The sequence below is a fragment of the Triticum urartu genome, chromosome 2 (genome assembly GCF_003073215.2).
Source record: "Triticum urartu cultivar G1812 chromosome 2, Tu2.1, whole genome shotgun sequence".
NCBI lineage: Eukaryota > Viridiplantae > Streptophyta > Magnoliopsida > Poales > Poaceae > Triticum > Triticum urartu.
The window spans coordinates 5,427,611-5,442,970 of record NC_053023.1 but is presented as its reverse complement, the minus strand read 5'-3'; the positions used below and the strand labels follow the sequence as shown (position 1 = coordinate 5,442,970).

The 15,360-nt window shown below is 45.1% G+C and overlaps 1 non-coding gene across 1 annotated transcript; it reads right to left on the bottom strand.

Annotated features, from left to right (window-relative positions):
* Positions 1–8,837: 8,837 nt before the first annotated feature.
* TRNAS-GCU lies at positions 8,838–8,925 on the bottom strand. Its single transcript has one exon. It is a non-coding gene; the product is annotated as a tRNA-Ser (tRNA).
* Positions 8,926–15,360: the final 6,435 nt, after the last annotated feature.

The window sequence follows — 15,360 nt, the reverse complement described above, 5'->3', positions numbered from 1 at the left end:
TTTCCGCGCGTACTTTCCGATATACTCTCTCTGTTTACTTTTATAAGGCCCTAAAGACTGAAAATGCCTTTTGAAGCTTGGCCTCCACGGTGGCTGGTTTTTGGAAAAACACAAAATTCATGGAAATTCATATTTTTACAATTCAAAAAATATCTGAAAAAAAATACAGATATGCATGGAGGCATAAGACACATGTGTGTAAATTTTTAGGACGAAATACGCTGAAATGAAGGCTGTGCAAAACAGACAAATATGTGGCTTTTTAACATATAATACTATTCGTCCGCAAAGTCCAGAAATTCGTTTTTTTTGTATAGGTCGCATTTCAAAGTATTTCTTCTTGAATTTTTACACACACATACATTTCATCCTTGTACAGTTGCATATATTTTTTTCAGAATTTTTCAAAGTTGAAAAGTTTGAATTTTTTATATTTTAAAAATAAAGGGCTCCATGGAGCTCGGTCATCAAAACGCCTTACTCCCTTAAGACAATTCAAACAGCGTGCAAAGCAGCCTATTTTCAGTTGTCTCAAACGACTTACAAAAGTGAATTGAGGGACTAGTTTCGATGTGACCAAGTTATTATAATCAACAAATTTATTATCCGCGAACCAACCTATTGTTGGATGGCTATAAGACCAGGTCGTCTGGACGAGATGAGATAGATTGAGCAGCAGAGTCCAGCCGATGCAAGGCAGCAGGAATTGGACGAACGGAGGAGGAAGGGGACAAGCGCCGCAGGGAGCAAAGAGATGGCAAAAGAATTGTTGATCCGAGATGGTTTGCTGAATCAGTGCACCAACACATGACAGAATGGGCTAGTATTCATACAAGGCAACCGAAGCGCCCTTCTCCGACACTGGCCGCGAGATGGAGCCCACCGGAGCAAGGCTGGATCAAACCAAACTCTGATGGATCAATGGCTAAACTGCAGGGCCGTGGCGGCGGAGGGGTGGTCCTTAGGGACCACGGTGGTGCTTTTAGGGGAGGAGCCGGCTATGTTTTCCCTCATGTTTCAGACCCTGAAGTTGCTGAGATCGTGGCCTGTCAAAAGGCTGTGCAGTTTGCAGTACAAAGGGGAGCCTCTAAAGTGCATCTGGAAGTGGATTGTCGATATGTTGCACTAATGCTTAACGAACAAACTAAGAACCTGAGTGCAGCAGGCCCGGTCATTGAGGAGATCAAGCTACTGTGAAGGACACTCGAAGGATTTGAGGTTTCGCGATTCGTAGATCTGGGAATCGAGGAGCCCATTTGTTAGCTAGAGAAGGAGTTAGTTTCGAACTTTGTAATTTTTGGTTGTCTGAACCCCCGAGTGCATCTTACATGTAATCTCTGATGAAATCCCAACTGTGGGGTGATTAATAAAGGCTCATGATGATGATTCTCAAAAAAAGAAGCGTCGACGTTTCGCACAGGCGTGGCAAACCTGGGCCGACCCATTCGGCATGTGCAATATATGAAAAAATAAGCGCAAACATAGCAAAACGCTGGTGTTGTCGATATGTTGCACTAATGCTTAACGAACAAACTAAGAACCTGAGTGCAGCAGGCCCGGTCATTGAGGAGATCAAGCTACTGTGAAGGACACTCGAAGGATTTGAGGTTTCGCGATTCGTAGATCTGGGAATCGAGGAGCCCATTTGTTAGCTAGAGAAGGAGTTAGTTTCGAACTTTGTAATTTTTGGTTGTCTGAACCCCCGAGTGCATCTTACATGTAATCTCTGATGAAATCCCAACTGTGGGGTGATTAATAAAGGCTCATGATGATGATTCTCAAAAAAAGAAGCGTCGACGTTTCGCACAGGCGTGGCAAACCTGGGCCGACCCATTCGGCATGTGCAATATATGAAAAAATAAGCGCAAACATAGCAAAACGCTGGTGTTGTCGATATGTTGCACTAATGCTTAACGAACAAACTAAGAACCTGAGTGCAGCAGGCCCGGTCATTGAGGAGATCAAGCTACTGTGAAGGACACTCGAAGGATTTGAGGTTTCGCGATTCGTAGATCTGGGAATCGAGGAGCCCATTTGTTAGCTAGAGAAGGAGTTAGTTCCGAACTTTGTAATTTTTGGTTGTCTGAACCCCCGAGTGCATCTTACATGTAATCTCTGATGAAATCCCAACTGTGGGGTGATTAATAAAGGCTCATGATGATGATTCTCAAAAAAAGAAGCGTCGACGTTTCGCACAGGCGTGGCAAACCTGGGCCGACCATTCGGCATGTGCAATATATGAAAAAATAAGCGCAAACATAGCAAAACGCTGGTGTTGTCGATATGTTGCACTAATGCTTAACGAACAAACTAAGAACCTGAGTGCAGCAGGCCCGGTCATTGAGGAGATCAAGCTACTGTGAAGGACACTCGAAGGATTTGAGGTTTCGCGATTCGTAGATCTGGGAATCGAGGAGCCCATTTGTTAGCTAGAGAAGGAGTTAGTTCCGAACTTTGTAATTTTTGGTTGTCTGAACCCCCGAGTGCATCTTACATGTAATCTCTGATGAAATCCCAACTGTGGGGTGATTAATAAAGGCTCATGATGATGATTCTCAAAAAAAGAAGCGTCGACGTTTCGCACAGGCGTGGCAAACCTGGGCCGACCCATTCGGCATGTGCAATATATGAAAAAATAAGCGCAAACATAGCAAAACACTGGTGTTGGGGTTAGAACCGGTGACCTCACAGTCTCGAGCGCGCTACGGTAGCCGTTGTGGCCAGCTAGCTCTTCCGCTAAATTTGTAGCGCAATAGTAAAAGAAATAAGAGCAACAGCGATAAAACTTGACGTTCCTAAAAAATCCAAAAATTGCAAATGATAACATTTTTCAAAATGACAAACAATTTTGTAACAAACACAATCTTTTTTCGAAAAGAAGGAACAAACATTGAAAACAAGAAACATTTCTCAAAATTGCGAACAATTATTTCAAAACTCAAACATTCTATGAATTTGCGAACAAAAATTTAAAACCTGAACATATTTTGAATTCCCTGAACAAATTTGTAAAGCTAGACACTATTTCAAACCACAAACATATTTCAAATTTGTGAACAAAAATAAAAATGCGAATTAATTTTTTGAATTTCAAAACAAATTTCAGCGCAACAGTAAAAGAAACAACAACGACAGCGATAAAACATGAAGTTTCTAAAAAAATCCCAAAATTGCAAACGAGAAAAGTTTTCAAAATGACGAACAATTTTGTAACAAACACAAACTTTTTTTTTCGAAAAAAGGGAACAAACATTGAAAACAAGAAACATTTCTCAAAGTTGGAACAATCATTTCAAAACTCAAACATTTTATGAATTTGCGAACAATATTTTAAAACCTGAACATATTTTGAACTTCTGAGCAAATTTACAAAGCTAGAACATTATTTCAAACCCCAAACATATTTTAAATTTGTCAACAAAAATAAAAATTTGAACAATTTTTTAGAATTTGAGAACAAATTTTCAAAACGTGAACAATTTTCAAATTCGTGAACAAAGTTGTAAAATTGTTCAGCAATTTTTATCTTTTATGAATGTTCGAACATTCTTCTGAAAATAAGTGAACAAATTTTGAAATACTTATTTTTTTTGGAATTTCGAAACAAAATTTGAATAGAGGAAGAAAATCTGGAAACTGATTTTTTAAAGAAATACGAACATTTATTATTTTCTGAAAAGTTGGCAAAAAACTTGATTTTTTCTTAACAAAAATAAATAGAAAAGAAAAAATAAACTGAAAAAATAGAAAAGGACAGAAAAGAGAAAAAACAGGAAAGAGAAAAACGAAAAATTTAAAGGAAAAATAATAAACGGTTCTGGAACCTTCCAGAAGGATCCCCGAACCAGTAAAAACCAGCTGGGAATCCTCTGGAAGGTTCCCAAAACCGGAACCAGAAAGTTGTATGTAAGCTACACATGGCCGGCCCAAATCTCTCGACTGCTTGCGCAGTCAAATAGGGTTTTCCGTTGGATTCTTCCTCGTGGCGGGCGGGCTCGGCTGGGTCGTGGTCCGCGCTGGGCCGGGCTTCTTTTTCTTCTTTTACCTTTTGCGTGTGCGTGTGACGGCGTCCACAGTCTCGCTCGCTCGGGTCTGGTCGGGTCGGAGGTGGACAGTGGTGGGAGGAAGGAGCTGAGCGAGCGGCGCGGTGGACCGGACCGGTTCACACCTCGGACACGCGCGGACCGGACCACCTCGGACCCGGGAGCACGAGGAACCCATGGGTCTCACCTCCGCTCGCTCCACCAAAACGGGTAGCGGCACCTTTCATCTCCTTTCTTTCTTCTATTTACACGTACGTAGGAGTACTTGCAAAAAGTACCATCAATCAAACAGTAACCTACGACCTGCCGCCCATAACAATCCCGTCACCTTTTTTTTAACATCTGTACAGACACAAGCGCTCATATACACGCGCATACATTCACCCTTATGAACGCACACACGCATACCCTACCCCTATGAGCACCTCCGAAAGATCGAGCCGGCATATCTTTTTGAAATTTATGAAGTCATCGTAAGCATCTCGTCGTCGACGGGAACGTCTCCTCCCACTGAATGTGCATCGTCGGAAATCCTGAAATAAATCCAAAAATAAATGCGAGCACCGGGATTTGAACCCTGGTGGGCTGGGGATACCACAGTCTCCGTCACCTCTGCTACCTATGTCTACGTGTACGTACGCTCCTCTCGTGTCGTGTCACCCCGACGATGACCACCATACGTGCCGTCCTTGCTTCCTTTTGTTTCCCTTTATTTAATTATTAATAACACGGCATAATCATACATAGATGCTCACGTGCGTACACGTATATATAAACGCACGTTCAACCCATGCCTCCACGGCGATGCGGCCGGCCGTTCGGTCGCTGCTCGTTCCTGAGCGCCTGGACCTGACCATGTCTTTGTGTTATGCAGGTGGTCTTTGTGAATGCGGCTTTTTGGCCGCCGCCGTCGACGACCTCTTGCCATCTATCATGGTGTTCCGGAGGCTCGGAAACGGCGTTGAGTTTTGCAGACGACGCGACGGGTGCACGAGGAATACATGGATTTCAACAACGCAACTTTTTGGCTTTCTATGGCGACGAACCTTGTAAGGGGTGGTCGACGCGGCTGGCAGCTTTAGTGTTTTGGAATGGTGGCATTTCGTTTATTTATTTTAGTCCATTCTTCGCTCAGCTTCAGATCTTGATCCGTTGCCTATGAGAGGGTTCGTTGAATTCTCTCCTCAGGAGCAATCGCTAGATGGCATTCCCTCATAAGAAAATTTAAAACTGGGGCGGATGTACGGATCTTGTCGTCGAGAGGACGTGGAGCGGCGTGCTCCATTTGGAGATCACACCACACGAGCAGAGCGAGCCCGCAAAGTCTGATAGCTGATGACCCTACTATCGGAGCTACATCCGCATATCTTGGATAGGAAGTCCCGAACTGGTTATTTTACCTTAATGGTAACAGAAAGTAGAAAGAAACGGTATTTACCACTATTCTCCTATTCATCCAAAGTTTGTTCGTTTATTTATTATTATCATTGCCTTAGAACGACATGTCTCGGCTTTTTCGTGACACCTGGTTTCGCCTCATCGGCGATGCCGTCGATCGGTTGTTGCTCCTCCGGACGGTGGATCTAATCATGTCTTCGTGTTATACGGGTGAATCATCAAAGGCGGCTTTTCAGCTGGTGTGTCAAGGACCTTTTCACCACCTTTAATGGTGTTTCGAAGGTATGGAAGCGGCGTCGAGCTTTGCTCCCGCCGCGCCGCTGCTGGGTATACGAGGAAGACGACGTCGCACGTGCATTTCCACGACGTAGTTTAAATTTTTTTGGTAGTGACGGGCCTTGTAAGGGTTGATCAACGTTTTCAATACATGGATCTTTAGCCTTATGATATCGGGAAAAAAGAGTAGTTTTATGCAAGTGAGATCTGAGTGCGCACGTGCTGTTGAGGCCGAGGTGCTCATTGGTCGGTCAGTCCGATCGGGCGGGAGAAGAAAAGTGGGACGGCGACGGGCGCACGGATCCTGCCGTCCAGTGCAGGCGGACGTGGAGCTAGCGGAGATGAAACGTACGGTCACGGAGCGAGCGCAATGTTTGACGGCTGATGATGGTACGACGGCTGACCGGCCGGCCACGCGGTCCACCAGACGGCACGGTGACGCGGCGCCGAATCCAGCCGCACGCACATAACGTTGGACGGGTGACTAAAACTATTTATTTGGCTTTCCGCACGCCCGATCATGCGATTTTGATCGGTTGCTGGCACAGGCAACCCCGCCCTGGTACCTATATACTCTTCCAAAATAATTGGAGTTTTAGGTTTTGCGTGATAATATGTGTCTCCTTTATATATCATAATAAGGATCATACTACAAACCATGTGTACACTGACCTAACAAAACCAAACAAATAGTAAAACGATAGCCTTTACACAAAAGAACACTGGTCAAGAAGTAAAATTATAAACAAGACTGAAGAAACCTCTGAGCTTGACACCAACACCCATCACCGACTTCTGGCACCACGACAACATCTACCAAGGAAAAGAAATGACGGATCACGTCCACACCCCGAGCTCAACGATTGAATTTGCTAAGCATGACCAGCTCTATGGAAGATATGGTATGGTGTACAATACGAAATACACATAGTATGGGAACACACGTCGTAAGTAATTCCATTGAGATTAATCTGTGGCGAGAGCTTCTTCGATGGTTCGTCGATGGTGGAGTCGGAGTCGCCCTCGCGAAGGTGTGATGACGATGGCGCCAGGTGGCAACCTCGACGACACTTTTCTCCCCGGCGGCGTGTGTGTGTTCTTATGTGGATTGTCATGTCACCCCGTGTGTCTTGTTTTACGGGCGTGTTGTAAATCGGGTCGCAAGGGACCACATTTTAAAAAATATTTAACATATTGGCTTGGTTAAACTTAAACAAGTTTTACTTGGGACAAACACATAAGTCCAATTATTTCCGAACAGAGGTAGCACTTCTCTTCCTCTGTCGACATCCGAATTTTTTTTATAGCAGTTATTGAGATGTATTTGCGTTACAAAATTGATATTTTTTCGTTTTTAGGAACAAAAAAGACAGTAGTATTACCGAAAAAAGCTTTCGCCCCGCTTTATATATAAAGCAATGATTAACAGCATCCAATACAAGTGCACACCCTCACAACACAAGCACACACGCACCCAGGCAGGATACATAAGCGCCGAGCGCAGCAACACCAATCCAAGCACTACACTAAGAGGTGAAGCCACATATGACGAACCGTGGACTTCAAGACGGCGCCTTCAGGAAGGGAACGACACCGGAGCGCCGCCACCGCCCGATCCGAGGATCAGAGTTTCCCCTAGAGCACCACGACGGGCAATGAGAGCCGCGACGACGCCTTCAAGAAGGGAACGAGTTTCGCCGCCGCCGGTCCCTCCGAAGATACACTAGTAGATAAAGGGCCTTTAGTCCCGGTTCATAAGGGACTAGTGACGGTACGCAAAAGCATGCACAATGGGGGATTTTGAACCATGTTCGATGACCCAAAGAAGAATTTTCTTTTGTACATTTTGTCTCCAAGGGACCATCAGCCCAACAACAATGAAACGACAATTTTGTATAAAAACAACAACAATGAAACAACATCTAGTGCAACAAAAGGAAAGCTTGGGGAACAATCAAAACTGTCTGCCGTCCAGATCGAACGATCCATCGTGCATGGGTAGGGAATTAAACTTTTCCACATGTCTTTCAAGCTTTTAGGGGTATAAATTAATTCGGACCACACAATTAAGGTAGCAAACTGATTTAAGGTGATGGGAAACATAAATGGAGACAAATGCCAGTTTATTGCTCGATCTGCAGCCATCCTAATTAGCGTTTTATGTTCCTCTAGTTAATCCTTACCCCAACGTACACTCTATCAATGACAGCAAATGAGATCAAATCAGAAGTTACATGCCCGTTAATTGCTCCATTTCATCTGTATATATATGCTGCTCGCCTGGCCAAGTTGCATACTCGATCAACAATTGACTCAAGCTTGTAAACTTAATCTCCTCAACCAGCGAGCCCCATCCATGGCATCCTCCAAGCCTCTCGCCGCCGTCACCCTCCTCCTCATTGTTGTCGTGCTTCTCATGGTTGTGGATGCGCAGCCGTCATCCAAGATAGGTACGGACGTGAATCCATGCATATGTCCCCGGTCAACTAATAATATATTTCGTCTGATTAAATGGATGACAATATGCACGTACAATTCATCTATAAGAAACTGATATGAATTTTGCTGTGTGCAGATTGCCCGTCGGCGTGCAAGGCTCGGTGTGCAAAGAACTGGAAGAACAAGATGTGCAACAGGATGTGCAACATCTGCTGCGGCAAGTGCAACTGTGTCCCCTCCGGCACCAGCCAGGCGACCCGTAACGAATGCCCCTGCTACGCCAACTTGAAAAACTCCAAGAACGGCAAGCTCAAGTGCCCCTAGACTAGACCCTATAGGCATGTGTGCGTGCATGCCAGAGTTGTACGGACTTATCTAATGAATTATCATGATCTACCAAATCAAATCATATATAGGCTTATTTTCTTTTGACGGCATCGACACATTATTGTCATGTACTCTTCCTGGTCAATCGTACCTAGAGACTATAAGAAACTGAGATTAGGATTTTGATTTCAGATGGATTCTTATCTAATGACCCAGGGCGGAACCTGGACGCGAGGAGTAAAAATTCTTTTTTTATTTTTTCTTACAAATTGGATTTGTTTCGTACATTCATCTATGAGAAAATCCGGTGGTTAGAATTCTTTCCAATTCGAAAATCCCAAATGATCAAGGGAGTGGAAAGAAAGGGATTCGAACCCTCGGCACAAAAAAGTTGTACAACGGATTAGCAATCCGCCGCTTTAGTCCACTCAGCCATCTCTCCAGGTTGCTTCTATTTATTGGTCGGAAAATATCTTTATCCAAAACCCTTTAGCATTGGACTAATTATCTTAGAAGACAGTCAAGTACTTACTTTTAATTGTTGGAACTAGTGCACCAGATCTCTAATGCAATGTAGTCAATCAATGGATTTCTAATTGAAATTCAACAAAGAATTAGAGAAGGTAAGAAGACACTCGACAAAGGACTCGTTTGCCGAGTACCCATGGAAAAACACTCAGCAAACAACCTGACACTCGGCACATAACATTTTCCCGTGGCGTATAATCAAATGTGTCATAATTAAGCTAGCTTTGTACATGCCAAGCTTGTAGCCATGGAATTTTTCTTTAGCATATATGCCTTTTTTGTATAGCTTGAATGCACTCCAAATGGATGTTTTCTGTGATCATTCGCCCTGGGGAGAAAGCCATCTGGATTAGTTATATTGTATCCTGCAGCACGGCCGTAACGATTGGCCAAGCATTTTGAAACCACTCTGTAAACCTCATTGCAAAAACTGTCATGTCTAAAATCTCTGACGTACGTTGTTTTTGTGGACAATACTGCCGATAACTATATGCAAACTCTAGGTCCTTTTTTCACAAATAAACAGTGACGTCTAAAAATACTGTCATGTCTAAAATCTCTGGGAAACTCCAGTGGAGAGCTACTTATGGTCAATATTACTTGAGCTCCGCTAAAACTATACTTCCTCCGCCCGGAATTACTTGTCGGTGTCGCTCAGATGGATGTATCCTGCAATGAAATAGTGCTAGATATTTCCATTTGAGCGATAAGTAATTCGGGACGAAGGTAGTAGTTGTCTCCTCCAGCTCAACCTGAGTGTGATATGCATGTAGCTTTAGCATCGGGTCACAATTTGGGACGACCGCACTCAAGTTTTCTAAGGAGGGTTCAAGCTCACTTGCAGCTTGTAGCTCAAGTTTTCTAGAAATGAGCAGCACGCGAATCCAATGCTCAGCTTTTCTATGGTGGTTTCCGTGTAATGCAAGAGCAACAAAGCAAGAGGTATATATACGAGGAACAGTACGTGACCTTTTTGTTTTTAAACTCCCGAAAGCTCAGTACCTGCTATCCAAAATTGTACTGTTATATTGCAAAGAATGTCCATCCTGACGAGCGTGTCTTCAAGAATCAGAATTTTACGTTCTTTCGGCGAGTGGGCGACCAAGACGATCGACCAAAGACAACTAGGTGACCGTGACTGGCTCACGGGCGAGTGCGCGATACTTTTTCTGTAAAATTAGTTTGCTTTTTTTTTTTAGAAAAGGAGGATGACCCCCGGCCAAAAAAAATTAGTTTGCTGAGGACCTTTGTGTCGTCGCGACCCGAGCGAACGAAGTTTCGCATGACTGGGTGACAGTCGTCCAGACGTACCCGGGGCCGGCGAAATGGCCAAATGAGCCGTCTGCCAGGAACTTGGGATATATATATATATATATATATACTGAGGTGTGGTTCCACAATCACAGGCATACACTTCAGAGCCAGCTCCTACCACAGACTCCTGCTATGCGACTGGCCATGGAGGCCTCCCCTCTCCTACTGCTCGTCTCACTCACTCTCCTACTTGCCACGTTTCTCCAGGCCAAGGCAGTGCCATCCCTGCAAGATCAAGCAGGAGCGCTCCTTGCCTGGAAAGCCACGCTCCAAAGCCAGCCAGCCCAGCTGCAATCCTGGTCAAGGGGAAACAATACTAGCACACGGCCCTGCAGCTGGTATGGCATCAAGTGCCGCAAGCATCAAGTAAGTCACCAAGAGGTGATCACCGGGATCTCTCTACGTGGGCTGCGTTTGAGAGGGGATCTCGACGCCCTCAACTTCACGGCATTGGAAACCCTGACAAGCGTTCAACTCTCGCACAACAAGCTCACTGGGAGGATCCCTCCGAGCATTGTGTCCCTCAAAGAGCTCCGGTTCCTGCTTCTTCGGCGCAATCAGATAAGGGGCCCTTTATCACCTGCTTTAGCATCCTTGACAAAGCTGCAGTACTTAATGCTCCAACAGAATGAACTCTTCGGTGAAATACCAAGGCAAATAGGAGAACTAGAGGGTCTTGTGAAGCTGAATTTGTCTGCCAACCACTTGTCTGGTCCCATCCCCGGCGAACTAGGCTACCTAAATAAGTTGTCCATGTTAGATTTTTCTAGCAACAACCTCACAGGCCCCATTCCAAGAAATTTAGGTAATCTCACTAGACTCACTATCTTGTACCTTTCTGGTAATTATTTATCTGGATATCTTCCTCGAGAACTAGGTTACCATGTAAATTTAAAAGATTTGGATCTTAGCAAAAATATACTGATAGGTTCCATCCCCAATTCCTTTGGGAGTTTGATTAACGTCAATGTCTTGGCCCTATGGCATAACCAATTTTCGGACAATATTCCTCGAGAACTAGGTTACCTAGTGAATCTAAAAGAGTTGTATCTTAACATGAACAAACTCAATGGTTCCATTCCCAGTACCTTTGGGAATTTGACAAAGCTCACGATCTTCTACCTTCATGATAATAAGATCTCTCAATATCTTCCTCGAGAACTAGGTTACCTAGTGAATCTACGAAAGTGTATCTGTGGAATAATACATTTTCCGGGTGTATTCCTCGGGAACTAGGTTACCTGGTGAATCTGGAAGAGTTGGATCTTAGCTATAACAAACTAATATGTACTATTCCCAATACTTTTGGGAGTTTGATTAATCTCACTGGTTTGTACGTCAGTGATAACCAACTCATGGGTCCTATCCCTAGTATCTTTCGAATTATGACTAAGCTCACTACATTACACCTCGATGATAATTCTCATGTGTCACACGGCTTGCCGCACGCCCACCTCTAATCTATTGCTAATTAGGGTCGGTCACCAACCAGTGGTACACCACGGCAGCAATGAGTTCCCCCAGAGCATTTCTGTCCGATACACCGAGACCCAGAGCCTGGACAAGAAACGCAAATCTAGTTAATCATTCAATTTCATTAATAATGATGAACAAAAAATGCAATAGCTGTTAGAATAATCTTGTCTTAGTTTAGTTGTTGTCCTGGTAGTATACGTGTATATGCAGGAGTAGTTGGTTTAAGCAGTTAGAGTTGAGTCCGGTTACAAGTCTGGTCTAGGTGTCATAGTCCGTCTAGGAATTGTATTTGGTCAATTGCGTGTCATAGAATTAGTAATTGTAATCAGCGTTGCCGGGTCATTAGATTAGGAAAGTAACTTGTGTCCGTACGAGTACTACTTCGAGTCGGTTGCCGTATATATATGTGTTGGAGTCAGTTTGGACTATGTCCGGTCCTTGCTGAGACGATGCATATATATATGCGTGCTGGTACGTGAGATTTGTAGTATCAACGTGGAGAAAACAGAAAATAAAAAGAGGAGAAACAAAGGGCACGACAAGAGCCCTTGGATATAAAAGTTTTTTGTGCGTGTGTTTGTCGTACTGTGATGTGATCGATCCTGTGGGCGGAGTTCCAACAATTGGTATCAGAGCAAGGTCGATTTAAAGCTGCGCTTGCCCCGGGGTGGCGACCTACCAGCGCCTCGGGGCGGGCGATGCGGCGATCAGGAGATTCTATGATCGTCGTTCAACAGAGCGAATGGAGGGAGACGGCGGGAAGATCGTTGATGGGAGAGGTGGTGCCGAGGTGTGGCGCTGGACTCATCAAGGTCATAGTCCGGGGGAGTCGGATGAGCAAGGAGTCGTGCGAGTTTGCACAGTCAGTCGTCGTCGTTGCGTGTGTGAGTCGTCGTCATGTCCAAGTGCTCATCTCTGTGTGGATTCGTTTAAGTGGAAGCGGTGTGCACGGTGTTCCATGGGTCATGTCCATGTCCTCGTGGAGCGTCCTGGTTGCGGCCAGCGTGGGTTCGGTGTGATGCCGAAGGCGGACGGTGGTAGGTGAAACCATCGTAAAGCGAGGAGGTGTGCGAGCAGTGGAGAGTGGATCTATTGCGAGTAAGTACAAGGAGTATGGTGCGGACGAGTGCAAGGCAGCGGCCAAGCAATGGCGGTGGCACAACATGGCAAAGCAAGGAGGCACTGCATGTTTCCGGGCGGGTCATACTTAGTGTACGGATATGACAGTTGAAGATCAAACGGATATGACAGTTGAAGATCAAGCTTGACGTGTAGTGGGACAGTGACCAATTAAGTTGTACGACATGACGACTGATGATGTGTCCAGTCTTGCACGTTGCACGCGTAGATGTGACCGTGTGGGCTGGTAGTCCGGATCATACGTCGGAGTTTGGATCATCAAGTCATGGATCTCCAGCGAGTGAAGATGAAGAAGAGCACGAGGAGATGACAAGTCAAGATTAGGGAGAGATTGTTAGAATAATCTTGTCTTAGTTTAGTTGTTCTCCTGGTAGTATACGTGTATATGCAGGAGTAGTTGGTTTAAGCAGTTAGAGTTGAGTCCGGTTACAAGTCTGGTCTAGGTGTCATAGTCCGTCTAGGAATTGTATTTGGTCAATTGCGTGTCATAGAATTAGTAATTGTAATCAGCGTTGCCGGGTCATTAGATTAGGAAAGTAACTTGTGTCCGTATGAGTACTACTTCGAATCGGTTGCCGTATATATATGTGTTGGAGTCGGTTTAAACTATGTCCGGTCCTTGCTGAGACGATGCATATATATATATATATGCGTGCTGGTACGTGAGATTTGTAGTATCAATATGGAGAAAACAGAAAATAAAAAGGGGAGAAACAAAGGGCACGACAAGAGCCCTTGGCTATAAAAGTTTTTTGTGCGTGTGTTTGTCGTACTGTGATGTGTTCGATCCTGTGGGCGGAGTTCCAACAATTGGTATCAGAGCAAGGTCGATTTAAAGCTGCGCTTGCCCCGGGGTGGCGACCTACTAGCGCCTCGGGGCGGGCGATGAAGTCGCTGGGTGATGCGGCGATCAGGAGATTCTATGATCGTCGTTCAACAGAGCGACATGGAGGGAGACGGCGGGCTGTCGTCGGCAAGGCGGTGGAGGAAGATCGTTGATGGGAGAGGTGGTGCCGAGGTGTGGCGCTGGACTCATCAAGGTCATAGTCCGGGGGAGTCGGATGAGCAAGGAGTCGTGCGAGTTTGCACAGTCAGTCGTCGTCGTTGCGTGTGTGAGTCGTCGTCATGTCCAAGTGCTCATCTCTGTGTGGATTCGTTTAAGTGGAAGCGGTGTGCACGGTGTTCCATGGGTCATGTCCATGTCCTCGTGGAGCGTCCTGGTTGCGGCCAGCGTGGGTTCGGTGTGATGCCGAAGGCGGACGGTGGTAGGTGAAACCATCATAAAGCGAGGAGGTGTGCGAGCAGTGGAGAGTGGATCTATTGCGAGTAAGTACAAGGAGTATGGTGCGGACGAGTGCAAGGCAGCGGCCAAGCAATGGCGGTGGCACAACATGGCAGAGCAAGGAGGCACTGCATGTTTCCGGGCGGGTCATACTTAGTGTACGGATATGACAGTTGAAGATTAAGCTCGACATGTAGTGGGACAGTGACCAGTTAAGTTGTACGACATGAAGACTGATGATGTGTCCAGTCTTGCACGTTGCACGCGTAGATGTGACCGTGTGGGCTAGTAGTCCGGATCATACGTTGGAGTTTGGATCGTCAAGTCGTGGATCTCCAGCTAGTGAAGATGAAGAAGAGCACGAGAAGATGACAAGTCAAGATTAGGGAGAGATTGTTAGAATAATCTTGTCTTAGTTTAGTTGTTGTCCTGATAGTATACGTGTATATGCAGGAGTAGTTGGTTTAAGCAGTTAGAGTTGAGTCCGGTTACAAGTCTGGTCTAGGTGTCATAGTCCGTCTAAGAATTGTATTTGGTCAATTGCGTGTCATAGAATTAGTAATTGTAATCAGCGTTGCCGGGTCATTAGATTAGGAAAGTAACTTGTGTCCGTATGAGTACTACTTCGAATCGGTTGCCGTATATATATGTGTTGGAGTCGGTTTAAACTATGTCCGGTCCTTGCTGAGACGATGTATATATATATATATATATATATATATATATGCGTACTGGTACGTGAGATTTGTAGTATCAACGTGGAGAAAACAGAAAATAAAAAGAGGAGAAACAAAGGGCACGACAAGAGTCCTTGGCTATAAAAGTTTTTTGTGCGTGTGTTTGTCGTACTGTGATATGATCAATCCTGTGGGCGGAGTTTCAACAATAGCAGCCAGTTTGGAATTAAGCACGGTCTGACCTGCAATGTCGTCCTGGCCGGCCGCTGCAAGGCACAAGGAGCTGTTCATGATGAGCGCCGAGACGATGACGAAGAGAGCCATCTGGAGGAGCACCATGAGACGGCCGGCAGCTCTACTACTACCCAAGAATGCCATGGGTATATCTGGTTGTGCTGATATTTGAGGGTTTGAGAGCTTTTATTTTCTTGGGAAATGAGGCTTTCAGAACTGTGTGTCC